Consider the following 12,813-nt stretch of genomic DNA (forward strand, 5'->3'; position numbering starts at 1 on the left):
ACCTGTAGGGAAAGTTTTCCCTCAACTCTTGTCTGTTACCAGTTGAGCTGATACAAGAGTTTATATCTTCTAAAAAAAAAAAAAAATGCTTTTCATCCTCTCTAATGCAAGTGTGGGTGATCTCATTCTCCATAGAAGTGTCCAGAGTCATCCTAAACTCAAAGATGTCTAGTGACAGTGAGTTATACAGGCTAATTATCAAAGGCGTGGCAAATGTGTCATGTAATTAGTGAGCCGCTTTCATGTGTTTCCTTTAAAAATTTCATTTTCTCAAACTTTCCTGTGAAAAAGTTTGTCGTTTTCTGGATTTTCTCTTTGTTGTTGTTGTTTGTTTTTTTACCTCGTTCCCCCCCCCCCCCCCCCCCTTGCCACTGACGGAGTGGGATGAAATGAAAATATGGAGAAAGCAGGATTTTCATTGTGTGGTTTTGAAAACTGAAAGATGTTGTTTTTTACCTCTCAATGGCAGTCGTTATTTTGTAGATCTCTAGTAAGTCTCCTGTCTAAACCGCTCCAATCATTCCAGCCCCTCTTCGTGCAAAAATCTCTCCAGACTTCTAGCCATTTTCGTCACCTAGCACCAACCCCCCTCTATTTCTGCTAGATCTTTTCTGAGACAGGTTAGCCAGGAAGGAGGACTGGGAGTCAGGAGTCTGGAGTTTGTAACCCAGGTTGACGGTGTAACTTTGGAGCCAGTCACTTTGCCTCAGTTTCCCCATGTGTAAAATGGAGGTTGAGTCAAACCTCCCTACCATGATGTGGGTTTATGGGGCTGCACACCTGGTTGCAGGTGACACAGCTGTACGGGGATAGAGAAGAGCAAATTCTTGTCGTTATGTTGAACCCTGTTGGGGGAAAAAACCATGAGAAACGTCAGCCCAGCCCCGCTGCTGCTTCAAGCCCATTGTCCCTTTCACCCCGGATTCAGATCAGTGAACCCAGCGCCCGCCTTGATCCTGGGCAACTGGTCCAAAAGTGCCTCCCAGCAGGAGGGCGTCATGCTGCCATTTCCGATAGTCCTCTGCAGAGACCTGTTGCTTAGCAACACCCGCTTCGTTTTTCTGAATCAGTCCCTGGCACTGGGGCCTTTGGGCCTGGGGGTCGATGACTGTTATTTTGGGGGCTTTTTCATTTGTTTTTGAAGAAACCTTCACTCAACTCCGGAAAACGAAGCTGGAAACCGAAAACCCCACCAGACTGAGAACGGAAAGGCTGCGTGAGTGCACTGAGCGGGGCCTGGGGGGCAGCGGGCCGGGAAGCCTGGCCTGGCGACGGGGAGCTCAGGACTTTCCTCGCAGGAGCCTCGGTGTCCAATGCTGGCTTGGCTCAAAGGCCAATGATCCCGTCCAATCCCGTGGTCCGTCTTTGTGCAGGAGAAGCACCGAGCTGGAGCAGCAGAGGAAGGAGGGTGCAGGGGTTAGAGAACTAGCCTGCGACTTGGAAGACGTGCGTTTAATTCCTTGCTCTGCTGGACTTTCGGCGTGACTGTGGGTGCCTCGCTTCGCCTCCCTGGGCCCCAGGTCCCCTGCTGTGCAATGGGAGGAGAAAGACTGGAAGAGATTGTGACAGCTCGGATCTTGTGGTGATAGGAGCCAGGTGAACCCAGGGCGAGAAGCGGGGGCTGCAAGAGCGGGGCAGGGGAAGCCTGCCAGGGCAACGGAGCTTTGGCAGAGAGGGAGGAGGACTGGACGAGCGTCAGGATCGAGGGGTGTTAGTGGAGGTGTGGTTGGATGCAGAGCCCAGGGCTGGGATAGTGGGGTGGGACTGAGGGGTATCAGCAGAGCTTAAAATAAGCTGGAGCTGGCCAGTCGGGCCTGAAGTCCTGAGCCCTGATGCCTCCTGCAGGGCTGAAGCCCGGGGCCCCAGGATATCTGCTCTAAGGATTTAAGCCCCGGGTATCAGTGGAGCTGTGTGTGTAGGCGGGAGCCCAAGACTGGCACAGGAAGTGGGCCCTGCTCTGGGCCTGCTTCCCCAGCCCTTCTGTATCCTGGCCGTTAAAACCCGAATCAGGCGCCTGTTGGCTGCACACAGAGGCCCTGCATCTGGGGCAGGCCTTGGCTCGGGTCTTGGAATGGTATTTCAACCCGGGAGGCTCCCGATGGGGGAATTTACTGCCGAAAGGATCTGCCCGGGGAGTGGGGTGGAGGGCGCTATGGGAGAGCCCATGACGCCAGCTTTATGGGTTTGGCAGCGGGAGGGTGTGAATCTTGCATGTTGGAGGCTGCTCATGTCCCCTCCCTGCTTGAGGGAAGGGGCTGCCCCCGCGCCCATCCCCCTCTTGGCCTGGGATCTCTCAGCAGAAGGAGCTGGACCAGGCCTCTTCAGATCCAACCACGAGCAGCTGCTGACAGTCTAGAGCAAACTCCTTGTTTTGAGATCGTGGCGCTTCCCCGGCCCCTCCACCGGTGCTTCCAAACCTGCCCCGTCCCCTGTCTGATCCCAGCCGGCTGGGGGGCAGGGGGCATCTGCAGCCTTCCACAAGGAAACCGCAGCACTGAACTTAACAGCATCTCAGATAGAGCTGCTGCCTCTGACCAACTCACCCCTGGCAGCTCATCCGCAACAGGATCGGTTCAGCAGGCCTCCTAGTTTGAGGAGAGGGGCGGGACTCCAGCCTCCTGGGTTCTAGTCTCACATCTACCCCTTACTGATAACCTTGGGCATGTCACTTAACTTCTGTGCCTCAGTTTACTCATCTGGAATAAAGCCAGCTATTTGATAACAGCGCTGGGAGGCACGGTGACTGAATGGATCTAAAGGGCTCTAGGCTTCTGCCAGGTAAGATGCTTTAGGAAGGAAAAGCAGGTGTTAATAACCTGGGAGCGTGGAAGATTTGGAATCGTTTTGGGGACAAATAGCTTAGTGCACATTTGCTGGGAGGAAACCTAGGGATCAGGGCCAGCTGGACTGGCTGGACAGTAGGCAAGAGGGTGTCATGCCGAGGTATCGTGGCGGGACGCTACTGAACAGATAAACAAAGATCCTTGTCAGTATCAGTGGGGCTCATGCAAGAACATATGATGCTGTTCCAACCCCTGAGCCCCATTCACTTGTTACTGTGGAAAATGTACCAGGCTCCCCTTCTGGCAGGGGGACTGTGCCCTGGCTGGCCTGGGCAGAACTAAGGGATAGCGCAGTGGTTTGAGCATTGGCCTGCTAAGCCCAGGGTTGTGAGTTCAATCCTTGAGGGGGCCATTTATGGAACCGGGGTAAAAATCTGCCTGGGGATTGGTCCTGCTTTGAGCAGGGGGTTGGACTAGATGACCTCCTGAGGTCCCTTCCAACCCTGATTCAAAGATCCTGCCCTATTGCCCCAGCCCTGTAATAAACAGAGGCCTAAATGGATCCATCTTGTACAAACCCAGCCGTGTCTGTGTGTTTGTGCGCACGCGTGCGAGAGAGAGAGAGAGCTGCCCCTCGCCTGTGAGTAACTAGCCGGCTTTTCTCCCCGTCCTTCGGTCTGTCAGAACCATCCCACACGTCGTATTTTATGCGCGAAGACGCTCTTTGGAGAATTGATCACGCTCTGACCCCACCTGTTCCCCAGCTCAGTGGAAGCCCATTAATGAAGTTGGGCTGAACAGGATCCCAGCCAAATCCTCATGTCCTCATCAAAGGAGACATCTGTCCCCTCCAAGAAGGAAGATATCACCCAAGGGGGAAAAGGGAGGGGAGTGGGGGCTGGGCTAAGGGGGAGCGAGCGAGCGAGAGACCTTCCCTTTGATAATAAAAGTGCTCAAACTGCCCCTTGCAAATGCATCGTGCTCTGCTCTCGGTCCTCAGCAGAACCCCTGCATTCCACTGCACAGTGCCAAAGGGGGCCCGAACCCCCCAGAACTGAGCTCCCAATGCGCCCCACCCCCCCGGCCCTGCTCGTCGATCCTCCCTGAGTACAAAGCTACCTTGCGATCATGTGCCAAAGCGACTGACTTTCTTTTATTCATGTGTTGTTTTATTGCTGGCAAAAGCTGTCGGAGGATGGCTCCTGCCAAACGCGTCCCCAGCATCTTGGCCTAACATACAAACGGCATGCTAATGCGGAAATTTAAAGAGGCTCTTTGGTTTAAATCGGAATTTTAAATGAGAGCGAATGCACAGAAGGGACCCAGTCAAAAGCTAACAATATCGCACCCCCCATCACCACCGCAAACGCACCCTCCCCTCTTCGGCAATTTGATGGGCATGGATGGATGTGGAAGGAATATGCTGCAGGGCTTCTTGTTTTCTTTTGGATGATGTGTGTGGGTGTGGGGGGGCAGGCAGAAGTTGCCTGGCATTGGTGAATGCTCTATGCCAGGGAAGGGATCTGATGCCAGAGAGTGCCCCCCCCCATATGTGGGAAGCTCTTGAAGTTGGTCAATGTCAGTGAGGTCAGAGTTAAGGGGAACGGAGGGTCGACCCTAGATCATGCTGTTCTCTAGCCAGCCTTCCCTGATTGGAGAGCTGGGTCTCGGAAGTGGACAGTTAAATTGAATAACTAGTCAATAAAAGAAGTTTCTTCCTGACCCACTAGGTTAGAAGTTGGTTTGTGCCCTGGAGCATGAGGGTTGAGATGATAATTTCATAGGTTCCAAAGAAATAGGAGAGAGAAGACACTTTTACCCTTTTCGATAAGATTTTGCAGGTGAGTTTTTAAGTGCTTCCGGCAGAGCAGGTCTCATAGACGTAATATGTAGCAGGGTTACAGATGCTTCTTTAGCGGTGGGTTATACTCAGTGGTAGAACGTTTGAATGCTGATCAAATAGTCCCTGGTTCAAATCTGGCTGTCCCTTGAATAGCTGCCTTATTTTGGGGTGGAGATGCTCTAGTCTGGGTATGCAGCAGGACGTGCTCGATGACTGTAATGGGCCTGGCCTGGCCTTCCCATCCCGAGATTTTGGTGCTAGAGGACCACTGTTTACCAGAGGGAGGTGGGGCAATGGAAAGGCTAGGAGCTGTTTATAGAAGCTCCAATCCTGCATGCACTGCAATTGGTGACCAAACTCCCCTTATGTGAACAGCGCCGGCTCAGGCCTGCATGGGAGGGGGGCACAGCCGGGAGGGGGGCAGTCAGCGCACATGCGTGAGGGATGGGCTTGCAGCTGGAGTCTATGCTGGAATAAAAGACCCACGACATGGCCGCAGCTGGCCCAGGTCAGCTGACTCGGGTGTGGCCTGTGGGGCTACCAATGGTGGTGTAGACGTGGGGACTCGGGCTGGTCCCTCCCTCCTTCCTCGTAGGGTCCCAGAACCTGGCTGCAGCCCGAGCCTGAACATCTTCTGAATCAGCTGACCCGGGCCAGCGGCAGCTGGTTAATTGCTGTGTAGACATAGTTAGTAGAGCCCAAACCTGACCAACTCATTGACCTCCATGGGAACAGATCACGCCCAGAACCCGAGGGGGGGCTGATCCTGCAAACACAGAAGCCCGTAGCTTGACTCACAGGAGCCGGGGAACTCCCCTGCGTACAATGCTGGCAGGCTCAGAGCCCTGGGCAAGCCAAGCCTGGGATTTTCAGTTGCATTCAGGCCTTTTACAAACGATCCCTCTGCTTTGTGGGTGCCATTTCTCCAGCCCATGACATCGAAACCGCCAACACGCTGCTTTCATCATCGCAGGGCAAGAGGCTTTGTTCCAATCACAGCCCGGGGGTGATCTCAATGGAGAGCGCTTGTGAGTGCAGCACAGGCCTGGAGACTCGGCAGATTTTGCTTCTAGACCCGCCTGCGTTCCCTGTTTAGATTTGTAAGCTCTTCAGGGCAACGGGCGCTTATGTGTTTATGCAGCACCTAGCGTGACGGGCTGCCTGGTGTCGGGTGGGACATCTAAATGTAAGTAATATACCTGAAGTTCAGAATATTGCCTGCATGGGTTAAAGACGTCGCCTTGCGCACGAGGTCAGGGGAGAGCTGGGCCGGAGCTTTTCGACCTGCGTTTTTGCATCAAAACGAAAACTTTTCACGGAAACGTATCGATTTAAATTAAAGTTTCGTCGGGAAGGTTCTGAGGGCCCGGGTGGAATTTGTGGTCAGAACTAGGGAGCGCGAGAGCCAGCACGCAGCCAATAGTAACCTTGCTAAGAGCCCATTGGTTAGGACACTTTCCAGGGTTGTTGGAGTTCTGGGTTCAAATCCCTCCGTTCTATGTTTTGGACTGAGAGTCTGACCCTGTGGTTGCTGTATCCCAGGAATAACCACTGGGCTGTTGGCCAGCTGGGCGTGGGCGTCTCTCTTTCCTTTTAGTTTTTCATTAAAAATATTGAACAGTCTCAGTCTCATTCCACGTCGGGGTGGGGAAAAAATGGTTGGAACCTTGACACTTTTCACAAAACGGGCTTTGTATTTTCTGGCTAGTTCAGAGCCTGCACACCCCACATCAGGGCGCACTCCATCGCCCGTGGGAATACAAACCCCTTGCATGGAGGTTACCTAATCCCCTTAGCTCCCCGGGGGGGGAGGAAATATCCCATCCCCACTGCACAGATGGGGAAACTGAGGCCGAGGAGTTAAGTACCTTGTTCACAGCTTCAGAGAGAGTGGGTGTCAGGGGCTGGAACGCCACAGCTACTGGCTGTCAGTCCTACACTCTGGACTCTGGATCAAGTCACGCCAAAGGAAATGAGGGCATCCGTTCATGTGATGAGGCATCTGTAAGATCTCTGGAGAGTGACTGTTCGCTCAGACCCCCTCCTACCAGCCCAGCCCGGGGAGGTGAGTCCCAGCTGGGACCAGCTCAGGACGGCTCCTGCTAGTTCAACCAGGGACTATGTCCTTTTTTTGCTCCCCTAAGAGAGCTGGTGGTTCTAGACCAGTGGGGCATTGTCACTCTCAATGGCAGTAGGAGGTGGGATGATCCACAGATGGGCGTTGTGGGGAGGAGCTGAGCAGAGGCTGCGGTGCTTGGCCATCAATAGGCAAACACCACGGGGAGGAGAGATCTCCGGGGAGAAGATCACTTCATCTGAAATGTCCTGGAAGTGGGCTGGACTCCGTGGCTTGCTCCAACCAGCTGATCTTTCTTCTGCTGCTGTTTGGGATATGGAGTCCCAATGGAACAGCTCCGGTCCCTTGCTTCGGTGCTGATGCAGGGAGAGCCGGTTCGGGTCTGAAGGAGCAGGCAGCACATAACTCCAATAAACAGGGTCTGAGCCCAGGCCGCGGGGAAGCTGGTTCCAGAAGATCGGTGGCTCGCCCTGCCACAGAGCCGGCACACATGGCACCGTGGAGAGAGGAGCCCTAGCTCATTTCCAAACCAGTCCCACCACCTTGTGTGACACTGGAAGGGAATGCTGGTGTCGATGGGGGTGAAGCTGAGGGTGACAGCACAGGGGGAGCTGATAGTGGCAAAGTGAAAGCGGAGGTGTGGATGGGTGGTGACATAATGGTGGAGCTGTTAGATTCAGTGTGAGGGTAGAGGTGTCAGTGCCGGTGTGATGCTGGAGGTGCCTGGTGGTGGTGGTGTCAGTGAGACAGTGGAGGTGTTGAGGTGATGGTGGAGGTGTTGGGGTGATGTTAAAAGTGTCTGTGTGTTTCTGATAGTGGAGATGTGGTGATGGTGGTGGTGTCAGTGTGATGGTGGAGGTGTTGGGGGATGAGGATGGTGGAGGCACTGGTGTGATGGCGATGGTGCAGGTGTGATAGTGGAGTAATTGGGGTGATGTTAAAGGTGTTGTGAAAGTGGAGGAGATGGTATCAATGTGATAGTGATGGATGGAGGTGACAGTGTAATGGTGGAGGTGATGGTGACGGTGGAGATGTTGTGAAAGTGGAGGTGATGGTATCAATGTGATGGTGATGGATGGAGGTGATGGTGTTGATGGAGATGGTGGAAGTATTGGGTGGTGATGGAGATGGTGGAGGTGTTGAGTGATGGTGACGGTGGAAGTGTTGTGATAGTGGAGGTGATGGTATCATTGTGATGGTGATGGATGGAGGTGCCGGGTGATGGTGTTGATGGAGATGGTGGCGGTATTGGGTGGTGGTGATGGTGGAGGTGTTGGTATGATGCTGTGTTGGTGGAGGTACCGTTGGTTGTTCTGGGGCAGGGCGGTGGTGGTGGTGTTGAATGCTGGGCGGGGTTGCTGAGCTGTGACAGAGCGACTCCCGCCCTGACCCAGCCCACTCTCCATGTAAATGCCCTGCAGTGCAATGGGCGTGGGAGCCATCCCTACTGACCAGCTGGGCTGTAACGTTCCGGGTGAATTCTGGGGGAGGGGAGGGAGCGCTGCCAACAGCAGATCCACTGAGTCCCCTGTCAGCACCCAGCCTGGCACCCCATCAGCCAGGGAACAGGAAGGTCTCTGCCACCTCATGGGCCCATTCCTGTGTGGCGGCCAAACTCCGGCCCTGTCTGCCATCTTGGAGCTTTATGAAAAGAAGTGTGGGGGGACCAGGGAGGAGAGAGACTGTACCTGGCCCCCCCCCCCAATTCTGATGCCACATGAACGTGACCGTTGCCAGGTGCAGTTGCTTTGGGACAAACCCAGCCCGTCAGATCCCTCCTGCTCCGGCACAGCCCAGCTCACGCAAGCACCGGGCCCCGAATCTCTGAACCGTCTGGAGGACTTGGCACCGTTTCCCTCTCCTCAGTGCCCCTGCGGTGAGCCGGCATGCATGGCAGGCTGCAGCTTCATTACGGTGATTGATTCCTTTTGCTGCTAGCACACAGTGGGGGCCCAGCTCCGGAGGAAAACAGGGAGTGGGCTGCATCTGGGAAAGCGGCACAGCCCTGCGCCAGCGCTCGGCTCCAGAGCATGGCGTGGTGTTGTCGGGGTGCCCTCTCAGCCTGGGGGCAGGGGGAACCAGGGATCCAGTTTCAGAGGGAGCCTAGTGAGCTGCGCCCCAAAGAAGTGAGGGAGAAGGAGGTGTTTTCTCTGCTCCGTGAAGCAGGCGTTGTGAGTGGAGAGCAGGAGGCAGTGACATTGGAGAAAGGCCCTTGCAGTGGGATGTTACCGATGCTCGCCTCATGAGCCTCTCCCAGTCTTGGCTGGTCCCCAGTGAGGCTTCCTAATGCAGCAGGCCAGGATGGCGCTGAGGCTTTGCTGGTTATGGGCACAAAGCGAGAGCCCAGCTCTTTGCACAGGCCTGTAACAGCTGCGAATGGCCCGGGACCTGACAGTCCAGTGGGCGTATTCTGGACAGCATCTGCAATGAGGAGGCAGTGGAGAGCTTCTCCAGATTGGTTTTTATCAGTGCCCATGGCACCGGAATACCATAGTGAGAGGTGCAACAGATAGATTAGATTAGATTAGATGATGTGTATGGAGATGGATGGACGGATGGACAGGAGTGTGTATGGGGATGGGTGGACAGGAGTGTGTATGGGGATGGGTGGATGGATGGATGGATAGAGGAGTGTGTATGGTGATGGATGGATGATGTGTATGGCGATGGATAGAGGGGTGTGTATGGGGATGGATGGATAGAGGAGTGTGTATGGGGATGGATGGATGGATGATGTGCATGGGGATGGATGGATGGATGGAGAGAGGAGTGTGTATGGTGATGGATGATGTGTATGAGGATGGATGGATAGATGGATAAAGGAGTGTGTGTGGCAATGGATGGAGAGAGGAGTGTGTATGGCGATGGATAGAGGGGTGTGCATGGCGATGGATGGAGAGAGGAGTGTGTATGGCAATGGATGGATGATGTGTATGGGGATGAAATCAATGGGCTGAAGTGACTTGGCCAAGATCCCACAGAGCATCTGTGGCAGAGCCAGGAATTGAACCACAAGCCTGTGGTTAGTTCCTGAACTGTTGGACCACATCAGCTCCAAAGCACTGGCCAACTCCATGGGCCTGGTACACGGGCGTAACATTCCCCTGTACAAGTGACATCACCCCACGCAGAGAAGCCAGCACGAACCCCAAGGCATCACCTCCATCCCATCTGAGCCCGACCAGAATTAAACCAACCTGGCCAGATCCCCAGCTCGGTCAACCAGCAGCACTCCAGTGGCTTCAGCAAAGCTTGGTCCAGTCACGTGTCGCCCAGCCCAGTGCAGCCAGCGCCTTTCACCTGGGCCGGGCACGAGTCAGCCCTGGCCTGGCTCACCCCTCCAGCCCGCCTGTGACAGCAGCAGCCCCGGCGCGCTGGCAGGGGAAGGCAGGTCAATTTCCTCCTGACACAGACGTTTGAAAACGCTTCGACATTATGTCGCAGCCCGGCTCTGCAGCTGGAGCAAGCGGCTGGGGCTCCAGTCCCCGCGCGGCTCAGGGAGCTGTGACTATCCAGCACAAGGGTTAGCTCCTTGCCAAGTGGAGTAATTAAAGCTTCTCTCGGAGTCTATAAAGATGTGTGTGAACAGCCAGGGCTCTGCAGGCTTTCGGGTGCTGGTTACAGCTATGCGGGGAGCTGGATGGCCGGGCAGCGGCTTTTGGAGTCAGTCGGTGACTTCTGACTAGTGGTTAGAGCAGGGAGGCCAAGGCGTCGGGACGCCGGGGGTCTACTTCTGGCTCTGGGAGGGGAACTGGGGTCCAGAGGTTAACACAGGTGAGGAGTAGTTGTCAGGATTCCTGGCTCTGGGATGAGAATGTGGTCAAGCAGTTGGCCTGGGAGAACAAGGAGTCAGGACTCCTGGGTTCTCTTGCTGGCTCGGGGAATGGAGGCCTATGGTTGGGGGGGACACGGGAAAATGAGTCAGGGAAGGAGCGGAGGTGCAGAGCGGGAAAGGCTGTGCACACGTCTGACTGCTCCCCTCTGCTGAAAGGGGTGTGATTGTGTAACCCCCACGCCTCCTGGGGGTGGGGTTCTGTCCCAGCTAGGGGCACTGAGACCACTTCGAGAGCGTTAATGAGGCTGCTTTACAGCCTCAGCTAAGAGCCGGTTGGCTTTTAGCTCATGCGGTAGAGACTCACGCGCTAAGCTCCAGGGGTCCCAGGTTCGATCCCGCCCGCCGACGACCGGGGTCTGTCTGTGTTACGATTGCACCACTGTCGGCTCACCGCAGATCCCCTTCAGCCCACGCTGGAGTGGTTTGTACAGCGTCAATTCTTCCTCCAAAGCCCCTAAGCACCACTAGCTGCCTGGCAAGTAATAGCCGAGAAAGAAACGGGGGCCTTTTGGCCACATGCTACTTAACTCTCATTTCCTGTACAAAGAGCCCATCTCCAGCGTGGGATCCAAGAGGCTGAGCAGAGACTAAGCCAAACTGGGCCCTGCAGCAGGGGAACCCAACCAGACTGTACCACAGACGCAGGCTCCAAGGAAGCAGAGCCGGGAAAAATGGGAGGCCAGAAGGACCAAAGGCCTGGCAGGCATCTGTGGAGAGTCGGCCGTTCCCGCGCTGCAATTGGTGCAGGCGTTTGGTCGTTAACTAAAAGGTTGGGGGGGCTGAGCCCCTCCAAAGGGGGGGGGGCTGCAGAGGAAGGATGGGCTAGTGGTTAGAGCACTAGCCTAGTCCCAAGGAGTCTGGAGTCTGATTCAATGCCCTGCTACAGGCTTCTTATGTGACCCCAGCCTCTGGGCCTGCTCTGTACAATGACGTTAATATCCTGACCCTGTCCTGCCTCCTGGGGTGCTGCGAGGCTCAATACAGTGGAGAGGGGATATAAGTACCTTACTGGTCCTATAACTAAATGGGCCTGATTCTGATCAAAGGGGGAGGCCCATATGTACTTCCTGTTCGTTGCATTTGGGCTGCCGGATGGATTACTGTGGCCCACGCAACTGGTTGTGAAAAATCTCTGCTTCCTGCATGTTTCTAGCCCTTGGGCTTGTGAAGGAAACCTTCCAAGGGCAAACCCCCTGCAGTGTTGCCTTCCTGAGTCTGCAGACAGCCCGGACCAATGACTCAGGCAGGTGTGAGCCCCTTGACCCTCAATTTATCTCGCTGGCATTGCAGTTGAAATGCTGCTTGAACTTTGACATTGACTGTGACATTGTGTGATGGGATATACAGGCCCCACCCCACCCTGACCAGAAAGGGGTTAATGAAAGCCTGGGGCCCCAATCAGCCCCACCCTGTTACACCTGGGCCAGGTGTCAAGCCTGGAGGGAAGAGCTAAAGAGGAAGGGACCAGGTCAGCAGTAGCTGATTGGATGAGGGAGTGGATCTTTTTAGCTGGTCTTGGAAGGAAGGCCTGGCAAGCCAAATTAGAGACTCTTCAATATTTGACCCGCCTGGGAGCAGGTGGGCCTGGAGTGGGACCTTTTGTTCCCTTTAAGTAGTTTGGTTTCTCTTTTGGGAGCTCTCCAGAAGAGTCAGTCTGGGAAGAGACTGAGAAAGGCCAAGCTGGGCACCGTGGCAGGAGACAGTGCAGAGGATAGAGCAGAGGGTCTGAACAAACAGGCCAAGTCTGCTTTGTCCAGGGACCCTGGTCTGGAAGGAACCCAGAGCAGAGGGCTGGCCTAGGTTCCCACACCGGCCCACGCAGGGCGGTGGCCTGAAGATCCCGGTGGAGGGCCCACAAAGCCTAAGGTTGGGCTGAAATTCTGGCACGATTGGCGTGTGGACTCGGTTTCCCCCTGGCTGGAAGGCTGGGTCACAGGAGCAGCACCCGGCGGCAGGGCTGGAGCAGCTGTCAGCAGAGGAGAAGAGGCCGCTGTGCCATGCCCAGGCAGCAGAACAGTGCACACCCGCAGTGAGTAAACGCTCCCATCCATTGCTGCTCATTTTAGCCGCCGGTGCGGCTGGGCGTGTGGGAGAGACGCTGGGGGGTGGGAATGGCTGCCAGGAACGAAATGCAGCTAGGGGAACGGAGGCGACCCAGACGAGAGAGGAGGATGGGGAAGGAAAAGGTCAGAAGGACAGCGGCCAGATCCCATCCAGGAACAATAACAGGCTGTGTCCAGGCCGGACTCCGCCCCGATCTCTGCACAAGCCTCGG

Source organism: Malaclemys terrapin, chromosome 25 (assembly GCF_027887155.1).
Source record: "Malaclemys terrapin pileata isolate rMalTer1 chromosome 25, rMalTer1.hap1, whole genome shotgun sequence".
Taxonomy (NCBI): Eukaryota; Metazoa; Chordata; order Testudines; family Emydidae; genus Malaclemys; species Malaclemys terrapin.